Source organism: Perca fluviatilis, chromosome 12, assembly GCF_010015445.1.
Source record: "Perca fluviatilis chromosome 12, GENO_Pfluv_1.0, whole genome shotgun sequence".
Classification (NCBI taxonomy): domain Eukaryota; kingdom Metazoa; phylum Chordata; class Actinopteri; order Perciformes; family Percidae; genus Perca; species Perca fluviatilis.
In genome coordinates, this window is record NC_053123.1 from 35,960,805 (window position 1) to 35,975,339 (window position 14,535).

Below are 14,535 nucleotides of genomic sequence, written 5' to 3' on the forward strand. Positions count from 1 at the left end.
GTATAGCATCAAAACAGGAAAAAAAAGTCATCATAGTATAACAAAAAAAAAAGACATAGTATAGCATGTGGAAAAAAGTAATAATATAGCATGTCAAAGAAAGTCATAGTATAGTATGTTGCAAAAAGTGGAAAAAGTCATAGTATAGCATGTCGAAAAAAGTCATAGTATAGTATGTGGAAAAAAGTCATAGTACAGTATGTCAAATAAAGAGGAAAAAAAGTCAGTACAGTATGTAGAAAAAAGTCATAGTATAGTATGTTGAAAAAAAGTAATAGTACAGTATGTTGAATAAAGAGGAAAAAAAGTCATAGTACAGTATGTCAAAAAAGTCATAGTATAGCATGTCGAAAAAAAAAGTAAGTAGAAAAAAAGAGGAAAAAAGTAAACAAAGAACGAAAAAAGACAGCATACACGTGGAAAAAAAAAGTAATAGTATGTGAAAAAAAGTCAGAGGTACTAAAAAAAAAGGAAAAAAAAAAGTCATAGTGGGTGCAAAAAGTAAATAAAAGTCATAGTATAGTATGTTGAAAAAGGAAAAAAGTATAGCATAGTATAACAAAAAAGAAAAGTCATAGTGACAAGTAAATAAAGAGGAAAAAATAAGTATAGTATGTATAAAAAAGAAGTATAGGATGTTGAATAAAGAGGAAAAAAGTCATAGTAATAGAAGGCAAAAAAAGTATAGAAATGTGAAAAAATAGGAAAAAAAAGTATAGTAGTATGTCAAAAAAGATTAAAAAAAGTCATAGTATAGTACAAAAAAAGTCATAGTATAGTAGTCGGCAAAAGTCATAGAATAGTGTGTTGAAAAAAGAGGAAATAAGTCATAGTATAGTATGTCGAAAACGTCATAGTACAGTATGTAGAAAAAAGAGGAAAAAAGTCATAGTATAGAATATCGAAAAAAGACAGTATAGCATGTGGAAAAAAGTAATAGTATAGTATGTCAAAAAAAGTCATAGTATAGTATGTTGCAAAAAGTGGAAAAAAGTCATAGTATAGCATGTCGAAAAAAGTCAGAGCATAGTATGTCGAAAAAAGGAAAAAAAGTCATAGTATAGTATGTTGAAAAAAGTCATAGTATAGCATGTAAAATAAAGAAGAAAAAAGTCAGTACAGTATGTAGAAAAAAGTCATAGTATAGTATATTGAAAAAAGTCATAGTACAGTATGTTGAATAAAGAGGAAAAAAAGTCATAGTGTAGTGTGTTGAAAGAAGAGGAAAAAAGTCATAGTATAGTATGTCGAAAAAAGTCATAGTATAGCATGTTGAAAAAAAGAGGAAAAAAGTCATAGTATAGAATATCGAAAAAAGACAGTATAGGATGTGGAAAAAAGTAATAGTATAGTATGTCAAAAAAAGTCATAGTATAGTATGTCGAAAAAAGTCATAGTATAGCATGTCAAAAAAAGAGGAAAAAAGTATAAGTATAGAATATCGAAAAAAGACAGTATAGCATGTGGAAAAAAGTAATAGTATAGTATGTCAAAAAAAGTCATAGTATAGTATGTCGAAAAAAGTCATAGTATAGCATGTCAAAAAAAGATGAAAAAAGTATAAGTATAGAATATCGAAAAAAGACAGTATAGCATGTGGAAAAAGTAATAGTATAGTATGTTGAAAAAAGTCATAGTACAGTATGTTGCAAAAAGTGGAAAAAAGTCATAGTACAGTATGTCAAAAAAGTCATAGTATAGCATGTCGAAAAAAAGAGGAAAAAAAGTCATAGTATAGCATGTCGAAAAAAGATTAAAAAAGTCATAGTATAGTACGTCAAAAAAAGTCATAGTATAGTATGTCGGAAAAAGTCATAGTATAGCATGTCAAAAAAAGACGAAAAAAGTCATAGTATAGAATATCGAAAAAAGACAGTATAGCATGTGGAAAAAAGTAATAGTATAGTATGTCGAAAAAAGTCAGAGCATAGTATGTCAAAAAAAGGAAAAAAAAGTCATAGTATAGTGTGTTGAAAAAAGAGGAAATAAGTCATAGTATAGTATGTTGAAAAAAGGAAAAAAGTCATAGTATAGTATGTTGAAAAAGTCATAGTATAGTGTGTTGAAAAAAGAGGAAATAAGTCATAGTATAGTATCTCGAAAACGTCATAGTACAGTATGTAAGTAAAAAAGTCATAGTATAGCATGTCAAAGAAAGTCATAGTATAGTATGTTGTAAAAAGTGGAAAAAAGTCATAGTATAGCATGTCGAAAAAAGTCATAATATAGTATGTCGAAAAAAGAGGAAAAAAAGTCATAGTATAGTATGTCAAAAAAAGTCATAGTATAGTATGTTGCAAAAAGTGGAAAAAGATCATAGTATAGCATGTCGAAAAAAGTCAGAGCATAGTATGTCGAAAAAAGGAAAAAAAGTCATAGTATAGTATGTTGAAAAAAGTCATAGTATAGCATGTCAAATAAAGAGGAAAAAAAGTCAGTACAGTATGTAGAAAAAAGTCATAGTATAGTATATTGAAAGAAGAGGAAAAAAGTCATAGTATAGTATGTCGAAAAAAGACATAGTATAGCATGTGGAAAAAAGTAATAGTATAGTATGTCAAAGAAAGTCATAGTATAGTATGTTGCAAAAAGTGGAAAAAAAGTCATAGTATAGCATGTCAAATAAAGAGGAAAAAAAGTCAGTACAGTATGTAGAAAAAAGTCATAGTATAGTATGTTGAATAAAGAGGAAAAAAAGTCATAGTATAGTATGTCAAAAAAAGATTAAAAAAAGTCATAGTATAGTACGTCGAAAAAAGTCATAGTATAGTATGTCGGAAAAAGTCATAGAATAGTGTGTTGAAAAAAGAGGAAAAAAGTCATAGTATAGTATGTCGAAAACGTCATAGTACAGTATGTAGAAAAAAGAGGAAAAAAGTCATAGTGTAGTATGTGGAAAAAGAGGAAAAAAAGTCATAGTATAGCATGTCGAAAAAAGAGGAAAAAAAGTCATAGTATAGCATGTCGAAAAAAAGAGGAAAAAAAGTAATAGTATAGCACATGGGTCACCAACACAGTGCCCGCGGGCACCAGGTAGCCCCCAAGGACCACATGAGGAGCCCTCAGGCCTGTTCTCAAAATGAAAATTGAATATTGATATTATCTGTTTCCCACCTTGTTAAGTCATTGTTGATAATTATTGTGAGAAATCATTAACATGATCAGTGTCTTCACATAAATGAGCATCATTAATAATCATATATAAAACTATCATTAATCATTAATCATCATATATAACTATCATTAATCATTAATCATCATATATAACTATCATTAATCATAAATAATCATATATAACTATACATTAATCATCATATATAACTATCATTAATCATTAATAATCATATATAACTATTAATAATCTTATATAACTATCATTAATCATTAATAACTCAGATATAACTACATAATATAATAATATATATAACTATAAAATCATATATAACTACATTAATCATAATAACCATATATAACTATTAATAACATATATAACTATCATTAATCATTAATAATCATATATAACTATCACTAATCATAATAATCATATAAAACTACATAACATAAAACAATAAACTAAAGAGAAAGAAAATTCAGAAGAGTGGAACAGCCCTTTCAATGAGCAGCACCCATGAAGTAGCTCCCATGAAAAAGGTTGGTGACCCTGGTATAGCATGTCAAAAAGAGGGAAAAAAAGTCATAGTATAGCATGGAATAAGGAAAAAGTCATAGTACAGTAGTGAAAAAGAGGAAAAAAAGTATAGTAAAGTGGAAAAAGAGTAGAGAATGGTGAATAAAAGGAAAAAGAGTCATAGAAGAGATGTTGAAAAAAGTAGAAAAAATCATAGAATACAGGACAAAAAGACAGAATAGTATACATAGTATAGTAAGTTGAAAAAGAGGAAAAAGTCAAGAAGAACAGGACACAGAAAACGAAGGACAAGAGGAACAAGGAGGAAACGGAAGGAAAAGGAGGAACAAACGGAGGAAGGAGAAGGAACAAACGACCAAGGAAAAGGAAAAAAAGAGGAAACAAACAGGAAGGAGGAGAGGAAACACAGGAGGAAACAAAGACAGACAGAGAAAGAGGACAAAAACAGACACCGAAGAAAGAGGAGGAACAAAGGACAACGAGAAAAAAACACAAGGAAAAGGAAAACAGGAGGAGGAAGAAAACAGGAGGAGGAAAGAGGAACAGGAAAAAAGAAAAGAGGAAATAAGGAGGAAAGGAGGAACAGGAAAGAAAGGAAGAGGAATGGAACAGGAGGAAAGAACAGGAAGGAAATGGAGGAATGGAAAGAAAAAAGAGAAAGAAAGGAGGAAAGGAGGAATAGAGAGAGGAAAGGAAAGAAAGAGGAAAGAGGAGGAAATGGAATGGAAAGGAGGAGGAACAGGAAGGAACAGGAAAGGAATGGAAAGGAGAGGAATGGAAAAGGAAGGAAAAAAAAAAAAAAAAAAAAAAAAAAAAGAAAAAAGGGAAAGGGGGGGGGGGGGGGGGGGGGGGGGGGGGGGGGGGGGGGGGGGAAAAAAGAGGGGGCGGAAAAAAGAGGAAGGGGGGGGGGGAAAAAGAGAAAAAGTCATGATTAGTATGCAAAAAAGAGGAAAGAAGATAGCATGTTCTAAAAAGTATAAAAATAGTATGTTGAAAAGAGGAAAAAGTCATAGTATAGTATGTCAAAAAAGAGAAAAAAGTCATAGATAGTATGTCTAAAAACCATAGTATAGTATGTCAAAAAAAGAGGAAAAAAAAAGAAGATGTTAAAAAAAGAGGAAAAACAAAGTAGAGAGAAAAAGAAGAAGAGAAAAAAAAAAAGATAGTATAGTAGTCTAAAAAATAAAAAAAGATAGTAAGTATAAGTGAAAAAAGTAAAAAAGAAAGGAGAAATGGTGGAAAAAGAGGAAAAAAAGTCATAGTATAGTATGAAAAAAAAAGAGGAAAAAAAGTCATAGTATAGTATGTAAAAAAAGAGGAAAAAAGCCTCAAAAAGTATAGTATGTCAAAAAAAAAAGTCATAGATAGTAGTTAAAAAGAAAAAAAGTCATAGATAGTGTGTTGAAAAAAGAGGAAAAATAAGTAGTATAGTATGTAAAAAAAAAAAGAAAAAAAAAGTCATAGTATAGTATGTCAAAAAAAGAGGAAAAAAGTCATAGTATAGTATGTCAAGACAAGAAAGTGGGAAAAAAAGAGGAAAAAAGAATAGTATAGTATGCTAAAAAGAGGAAAAAAGCAAAGTAGGAAAATGTCAAAAGTTGTTGAAAAAGAGGAAAAAGCATAGATATAAAAAAAGCCATAGTATAGTATGTCAAAAAAAGAGGAAAAAAGTCATAGTATAGCATGTCGAAAAAAAGAGGAAAAAAGTCATAGTATAGTATGTCGAATAAAGTCAAGGTATAGTATGTCGAAAAAGTAAAAAAAGTCATAGTATAGTATGTCGAAAAAGTTAAAAAAAAGTCATAGTATAGTATGTTGAAAAAGTAAAAAAAGTCATAGTAGTGTGTTGAAAAAAGAGGAAAAAAGTCATAGTATAGTATGTAAAAAAAAAGAGAAAAAAAGTCATAGTATAGTATGTTGAAAAAAGAGGAAAAAAGTCATAGTATAGTATGTCAAAAGAAACATAGTATAGTATGTTGAAAAGTAAAAAAAAAAGTCATAGTAGTGTGTTGAAAAAAGGAAAAAAAAAGTCATAGTATAGTATAAAAAAAAAGAGAAAAATCATAGTATAGTATGTCAAAAAAGAGGAAAAGGTCATAGTATAGTATCAAAGATTTCATAGAATAGTGTGTTGAAAAAAAGAGGAAAAAAAAGTCATAGTATAGTATGTCAAAAAAAGTCAAGGTATAGTATGTCGAAAAAAAAGTAAAAAAGTCATAGTATAGAAGGTCAAAAAAGTAAAAAGAAACAGAGTATAGTATGTTGAAAAAAGTAAAAAAGTCATAGTAGTGTGTTGGAAAAAAGAGGAAAAAAAGTCATAGTATTGTATGTAAAAAAAGAGAAAAAAAGAAAAATATAGTATATCTAAAAACGTCATAGTATAGTATGTCAAAAAAGAGAAAAAAAAAATGTCATAATATAGTATGTGGAAAAAGTCAGTATAGTATGGGAAAAAAAAGAGGAAAAAAAAAGTCGTAGTATAGTATGTCAAAAAGGTCATAGTATAGTATGTCAAAAAAGTCATAATATTGTATGTGGAAAAAGTCATAGTATAGTATGTGAAAAAAAAGAGGAAAAAAAGTCATAGTACAGCATGTCAAAAAGAGGAAAAAAAATCATAGTATAGTATGTGGAAAAAGTCATAGTATAGTATGTCAAAAAAGTCATAGTATAGTATATTGAAAAAAAAGTCTTAGTATAGTATGTGGAAAAAAAGAGGAAAAAAAGTCATAGTAATACAGCATGTCAAAAAAAGTCGAAAAAAAAGTCATAGTATAATATAGTAGTGATGGTAAGATGGAAGCTTTATGTTGTCTTTACTTCTCTGAGCTCACTTAGATGGTGCTCTCTGTTCAACAAAGGGTTTGAAAACCCATTGAATTCGCTTTCATTTATTTCAACTTTTCTTTGAACAGAGTGCGCTCATCTAGTGAGCTCAGAAAGTAAAGACACTGGTTCTGAAAGCTTCATTTGACCATCACTAGTATAATAAGTGGAAAAAAGAGGAGAAAAAAAGTCATAGTATAGTATAGCTTAAAAAAAGAGGAAAAAAAGTCATAGTATAGTATGCTGAAAAAAAGAATAAAGTCATAGTATAGTATGTCAAAAAAAGTCATAGTATAGCAAGTGGAAAAAAGTGGAAATATATATATATATATATATATATATATATATATATATATATATATATATAAGTAAATAAATTAATAATATATATAAGTAAAATAATTAATAAGAAGTAGGCTACATATTTAATTTAAAGTGGAATCTGTGCTGGCAGTGCTCTGTCAGATGCTCTGTCGCGAAAGTAACCTTTATCCACATTTAAAAGCCACTTTTAAGATACCTTTTCGGTAGCTCTAACACCTTTTTAACTGAATTCTTCTTAACTGGAAGTGGTAAACCATGCCTTCCATGAACACTGAGGACAATGTTTTGCTCCAGAAAGCAAATAAAATGATCACCTACTTTAAGGAGGATGTCCGACGGATGTTTGAGGAACTGCGGACCCCTGGTCACTACTCCCGTAACATAAACTCTCTCACTGCTGTTCACTTTGCAGAAGCCTATGAGAGAAACACTATCACAGACTCAATTTCCTATACTGCTGAGCATCTTCTGAGCCCTGATAAATTAATTTCTCGATTCCACTCTTGATGTTCAGCTATTCTGGATGCTGTAGCCCCCTCAAATATAGATTTGGTTGGTATTATAGGTGCAGCTTTAAATTGGTTTAAGTCATATCTCTGTTTCAGAACATTCTCTGTAGCATTAGGTCAGTTTTCCTCATCCACTACCCCTGTCACCTACGGTGTCCCACAAGGCGGCTCCATCCTGGGTCCAGTTTGTTTCTGCCTGTACATACTCCCCTAGGAAACAATTATTAGAATATATAACATCTGTCATTTCTACGCTGATGACTCACAGCTGTATCTACTGCTAAAATCTAGGGACTCCTTACAGCCTCTCCTAGATTGTCTTGAAAACATTAAAGGTTGGATGGCAAACAACTTCCTTTAGCTAAACGACAACAAAACTGAAATAATTATCTTTGGTCCCTCTAAGACCAAAAGTCAACTCACCAGTAGGCTAGGCCACTCACCCCCACATGTAAAGTCAAATGCAAAAAACTTGGTATAATATTTGATTCTGGCACTTTGTTTTGACAAGCAAATCAGCTTTGTTGTTAAAAAATAGTTACCGTCATTTAAGAACCATTTCCAAACTCAAGCAAATTCTTTCCTTTCAGGACATGGAAAAAGTAATTCATGCCTTCATTACATCCAGCCTGGACTATTCCATTTTCCTTTATTTAGGCCTTTCCCAGTCTTCATCAAGTCACCTACAGATGGTCCAAAATGCAGCTGCAAGGATGTTGACTGGTACTAAAAATATGAGCACATTACCCCAGTGCTAGCCTTTCTTCACTGGCCACCAGTCGAATTTTAGAATCCAGTTTAAGACCCTGTTGATTGCCTTCAAGGTTCTTAATGGCCCAGGCACCATCTTATATCACAGATCTTATTTAAAGGCACTCAGCCCCGAGGTCTCGTAGATCTGAGGACAAATCTCTCCCCTATGTCCCCCGATTTCGACTTAAACTAAAAGGTGACAGAGCCTTTGCAGCTGCTGCTCCCACAACAACAGATAATCATATCAGATGTGCTCCCTCTATTTCTGTATTTAAATCTAGGCTAAAGACACATGTTTACTCTCTGGCCTTTTTAACACACTAAGCATTCATTCTGTAATTAATTGCTGCTTGTTGTTGATTGGGATGCTTTTCTGTATGTGTGTTTTGTTTTCACTTTTATTTTAACATTTCAATGTTTTTATCAGCACATTGGTGCTTCTTTGTACAGCACTTTGGTCAGCTTGGGCTGTGTTTAAATGTGCTCTGGAAATAAACTTTACTTAATAAAATAAGAATAGAATAAGAAAAGAAACTATACAAGATTATTTGGAGACAAATGATATGGTAAAGAGACAATGATGTGATTAATATCAGCAGAGTAAACAAGTATTTATTAACAGTGTACACCAGACTAATATTGGATATGATTTAGTAACGGTATATCATATATAATAAATGAAAAGTCAATGTAACATATAAACATGATATAGTATAATATGGTACATAATGATAGAGTATGGAATATGAGACATACTATAAGGTGTAGTAGTGTAGTAATATAGTAAAGTACAATATAACATAGTATAGTATAGTAATATAATATAGCATAACAGTTTTAGATATTACATAATGTGCAGTATAGTACAACAATATAACATAGAAGTCAATAAAATATATTATAGTATTATAGTATATAACAAGAATATATCAACAGGATGGCAAGGTATATAATCAGCAGAGAGACTGTGGAAAGGGAGAGGTGAGGGTCTCGAGTGAACCAGACACTGTGGAGAAATGGGTCTGTGTTTATTTGATGTGGGAGTTATAGTCCGTGGTTTCCACTGTTGTTGTACAATCTGATAGCAGCTGGAAAAAGGGAGCACCTGAAAAGTTCCGGTTTGCACCTGGGTGGAATGGACCGGTGGCTGAATGAGCTGCACATCTGCCATCTGTCATCAATAGAAGAGGATTGATGGGGTTGTCCAGGATGGCTTTGATTTAGTCTTTAATACTCCTCTGTACCACATGAAAAACTTATGGAACAATGCCATGAAATGTCACAAAAGGTTATTGTATAACATGTTAGAAATGGTCATTAAGTCGTGACCCACTTTTATAGAATTCAAACCACGCAAATTGATTTTTCAAAAATAGCCTTTCCAAAACACGTACGTCATCTTTTTTTAAAAAACATAAATACACATATTTAAATGTTTTGGATGGTTTCATTCTCCCATGTGCAAGCACTTAATTATATACCACAAACTGGGTTTTGTAACTTTTTTATCCTCAATGTAACTGAAAATCCACATTTTAAATACTTCAGGTCATATTGCGACAGCATGTAAGATAAACACAAACTTGTGTATGTCAAAAAAAAGTCATAGTATAATATGTTAAAAAATCATAGTATAGTGTCTTGAAAAAAAGTCATAAAAATGTGCTAGTATAGTATGTCAAAAAAGTAAGTATAGTATGTTGAAGAAAAAGTCATAGTATAGTGTGTTTAAAAAAAGTCATAGTATAGCATGTCGAAAAAATCATAGTCATAGTATAGCATTTCTAAAAAAGTCAGTATAGTAAGTAGAAATTTAAAAAAAAGGTAATTCGAGAGCATGTCGAAGAAAGTCATAGTATAGTATGTTAAAAATGAATAGTATAGTATCATAAAAAAGTAAAAAAAAAGTCATATGTCAAAAAAAGTAATAAAAACGTCAGTATAGTATGTTGAAAAAAATTATAAAAAAAGTCATAAAAAGTCAGTATAGTATGTTGAAAACTCATGAAAAAGTCATAGTATAGTATGGCGAAGAAAAATTATAAAAAGTCATATTATAGTATATCGAAAAAGTCAAAAAGTAATCTTATAGTACAAAGATAAATCCAAAAAAGTCATATTATAGTATGTAAAAAAGTCATAGTATAAAATGTCAAAAAAACAAAGAAAAAAAAAGCCATAAAAATAGGCAGGTCGAAAAAAACGGCATAGTATGTAGCAAAGGTTTATAAAAAGCTATAAAATTAATTTTATAGTTTGCCGACAAAAGTCATAAAAAGTTACAGTATGTCAAAAAACGTCACAGCTGTAGAAAAAGGTCATAAAATAGTCATAGTACAGAAAAAAAGGTAATTTAAAGCCAGTATATAGTATGTTGAAAAAAGTCATTGTAAAGTAAGCTGAAAAAAGTCATAAAACAGGCCATAGTATAGCATATCAAAAAGTCATAGTGTAGTAATTAGAAAAAGGTCATAAAAACTAATAGTCTAGTATGTCCAAAATGTCATACTCTAGTGTGTTGAAAAAATAATAATAAAAAGTCATAGTATTGTACTTTTAGGCTAAAAACAAGTTCGGTTCCATAACATTGTCATGGCATATTATGACATCAAAGGGCATAGGTTTACTTTCAGAAGTGGGGAAAACACTTCAACCGAAAACAATGTCAATAGTTCATCAATACATTTATATGAAACTAGCAAGGAACACATTAAGGTGAATTTTTTGCAAAATAATGATGAAAGAATAAGAACTGCCATAAAATGTGCAATACAAAATGCTATAAATCTTGACTTTAATTAGTTCACCCAACCTACTGGAATACATCTGAAACATATAATACTTGACGCTAGTCACATTAATAAATATATGGATAAAATATTTCGATCCCAAACAACATACGAAGGGGAGGTGCAGCATTCTTTTCAGCTATGAGCAGCATCTCCAGATCTCCTTTCAGGTTGCATTTTGTTGATGAAGTAACATTTTTCTTTTTAATACTCTTTAGACTTTATCCTCATAACTATGAAGCTTTTTCTCAGAATCCTTTATACTATAATATTCAAAGTGCAATGTGAATTAAAATATATATATAAAATATGGCATGAGCTTCAGGAACATTGACTAATCATCACAAGAAAGACAGTCACAATACTGGCTGGAATTGCTGCACCTTCTCCCAAACCTGCTGAAGCTATTATAGAAAAAAAATTCCTAGCAGCTGTTCAGTGATGTAGAAAATTCCTGCTTGAAATAATAATTTTAAGTCATGCTATTCACTTTAATATAATCTCCAACTTAAAACTAGCTGCCATCAAAACTAAATCTTAAATCTTTCCTGATCTAAATCTTTGTAGGACAAACTTAAACGGATTTTGATTGACAACATAAAGAAGAACTAGATCGCTCCATCTTTGTTTCACCACACTATGAGGCATTATATTCTGGTTTTATCACCACACTAATAAAGACATTATATTCATGGTTTATCACCACACTAATAAAGACATTATATTCATGGTTTTATCACCACACTAATAAAGACATTATATTCATGGTTTTATCACCACACTAATAAAAGACATTATATTCATGGTTTCACCACACTAATAAAGACATTATATTCATGGTTTCCACCACACTAATAAAAGGCAAAATTATATTCATGGTTTATCTTACTAATAAAAGACATTATATTCATGGACCACCGCACTAATATAAATACATTATATTCATGGTTTCACCACACTAATAAAGACATTATATTCATGGTTTCACCACACTAATAAAGACATTATATTCATGGTTTTCACCACACTAATAAAGACATTATATTCATGGTTTATCACCACTAATAAAGACATTGCTATTCATGGTTTCACCACACCTAATAAAGACATTATATTCATGGTTTCGCTGAAAATAAAGACATTATATTCATGGTTTATCTACCACACTGTAGAAGTATTATATTCATGGTTTATCACCACTAATAAAGACATTATATTCATGGTTTCACACTAATAAAGACATTATATTCATGGTTTCACCACATGTGAGAACATTATATTCATGGTTTGTCTTACACTAATAAAGACATTATATTCATGGTTTATCACCACGCATAATAAAGACATTATATATTCATGGTTTATCACCACACTAATAAAGACATTATATTCATGGTTTATCTGCACTAATAAAGAACTTATTATATTCATGGTTTATCACCACTAATAAAGACATTATATTCATGGTTTTCCTACATAATAAAGACATTATATTCATGGTTTATCACCACACTAATAAAGACATTATATTCATGGTTTTCACCACACTAATAAAGACATTATATTCATGGTTTCCACCACACTAATAAAGACATTATATATTCATGGTTATCCCTTACACTAATAAAGACATTATATTCATGGTTTTATCACCACACTAATAAAGACATTATATTCATGGTTTATCACCACACTAATAAAGACATTATATTCATGGTTTATCACCACACTAATAAAGAAACTGGTTTCCTCCTCGCTCCAAAAGTGTGGTGCTGTGCTGCGTCTCGCCATGTTTACCTCATAGACAGTGTATAAGGTTTACCTCTACTTCCTGTTTACTTCCGGTATACTGCGCGCAGGTTTTCTGCATTGACATATATATATATAACTATATTATTATAGTATATAATTATTATTATAACTATGTTTTTCTGGCGCATACAAGAAGTTCCTCTACTCAAAAGACCGAGACTCCTTGCGAATAGAACATGCGCAGAACACAAATCAATGTTCCTTGTGATGGGGATATGCCGATACAAGTTTACATGACCAAAATTTCGGGTTAGTAAAGGGGTAACCCAGGTAGCATATTCGGGTTTTTGCCGGTGTTTACATGGCCGTGCGCGACCGGGTTTATTGCTAATATTCCGGTTTTTGGCTGCATGTAAACTTAGTCACTGTTGGCTCCATTAAGGCTCTGGTCAACAGGGTTTGGTCATCCTGACATTTGGATCCCAGTATAATCCAATCCAATGTTCCTTTAAAAAAACTGGCATAAAAGCTAAGATGGATCAGGGCTCGGTTTTTCAAAAGTAATCCACTAGGATTTTGGATAACGGATTGGATTCACTAGATTCAGTAGATCACGTAATCCAATCTTGGTTTTGATCCGGATCAAACCTTTAGTTTGGGTTTTTCAGAACTTTTTTGTAGGATTTGGATCACTTTGATCCAAAAAATCTGGATTAAACTGATCCCATCAGAAGGGTGGATTCAGCGTGGATTTCATGCCCAAAATGTAATGAAAACTTAAAAAAATGTATCAAATAATACTATATTTGGATCATGCAGTATTTTACAAGATATCCTATTTATTCATAAGGTTTTAATTTTATTTGTTCATCCGTCAGGCTACAGTGATTAGGTAGGCTTTAACGTATTCAGCCTTTCAGTATAGGCCTACAGCAATGTAGAAAGAGTTTGGCCTCATTAAATAATCCCCCAAAAAGCTGTCAAAATTGACCAAAAACAATACATTTTATTCTGTCACTAATTGATATATATATATTCATCACAATCGAAAATATTTTTGCTTTTAGAATATTTATTAGTGATGCATGCAACGATTACAGAATAACCAAAAAAAATGCAAAGAATGGCAACCACCGATTTTTGAAATCCAAAACAAATCCAAATCAGAAATAGTGTCTCTAACTATTGCGTCCCTTGTTGCACGTCCTGTTTGCTCGTTCTGGCAGAATGCAGGGGTGTGGTTTTTCTTGTTTTTAGTTTTTTTTTTAAATGTGTGTGTTTTCATTTCAAATATGAATAAACTTGTATTGACCCCATAATGGCTATTCTACTTGTTGGGTTGTTCAAAAGGGGAAAGAAGGAATCTGAAATCCGATTAGATTACAGAATCCAATCCTAGTTTTAATTTGGATCAAACCTTCAGTTTGTGTTGTTCAAAACTTGTCAGTAGGATGTGGATAACTTTGATCCCCCAAAAAAAAACATGGATCCCAACAGGGGGGTAGGATTTCAAGGTAGATTCCAGGAAAGAAAATGTAGTAAAACTTTAAAATTGGTCAAATAATACATTTGTATCATGTAGTGTGTATACTTTTATTTATATTTTGCAGTTGATTTGTGTAACCGTTACAACAGTGATAAAGTAGATGAAGTAGACATAGGCTACCAATTAAGATATTCAGTATAGTAAAGTAAAAATAAAATAAAAATAGAAATGATTTTGTGTAAAAGTGAAGTGAACGAGCAGAAGCACAGATCGTCCTGCCAGAGGAACAAATCAAGCTGACCAAACCAAAGCCAGACTTCAGCTCCGCCTCCTAAAAGCAGGTCTTGGAGATGCTGGTCTCTCCTCCTCGGATGAAGAAGAACCCTGAACAGTCTTTATTTTTAGTCTTTAAAATTTTTTTTATTTTTAGTCTTTAACTATTGGACA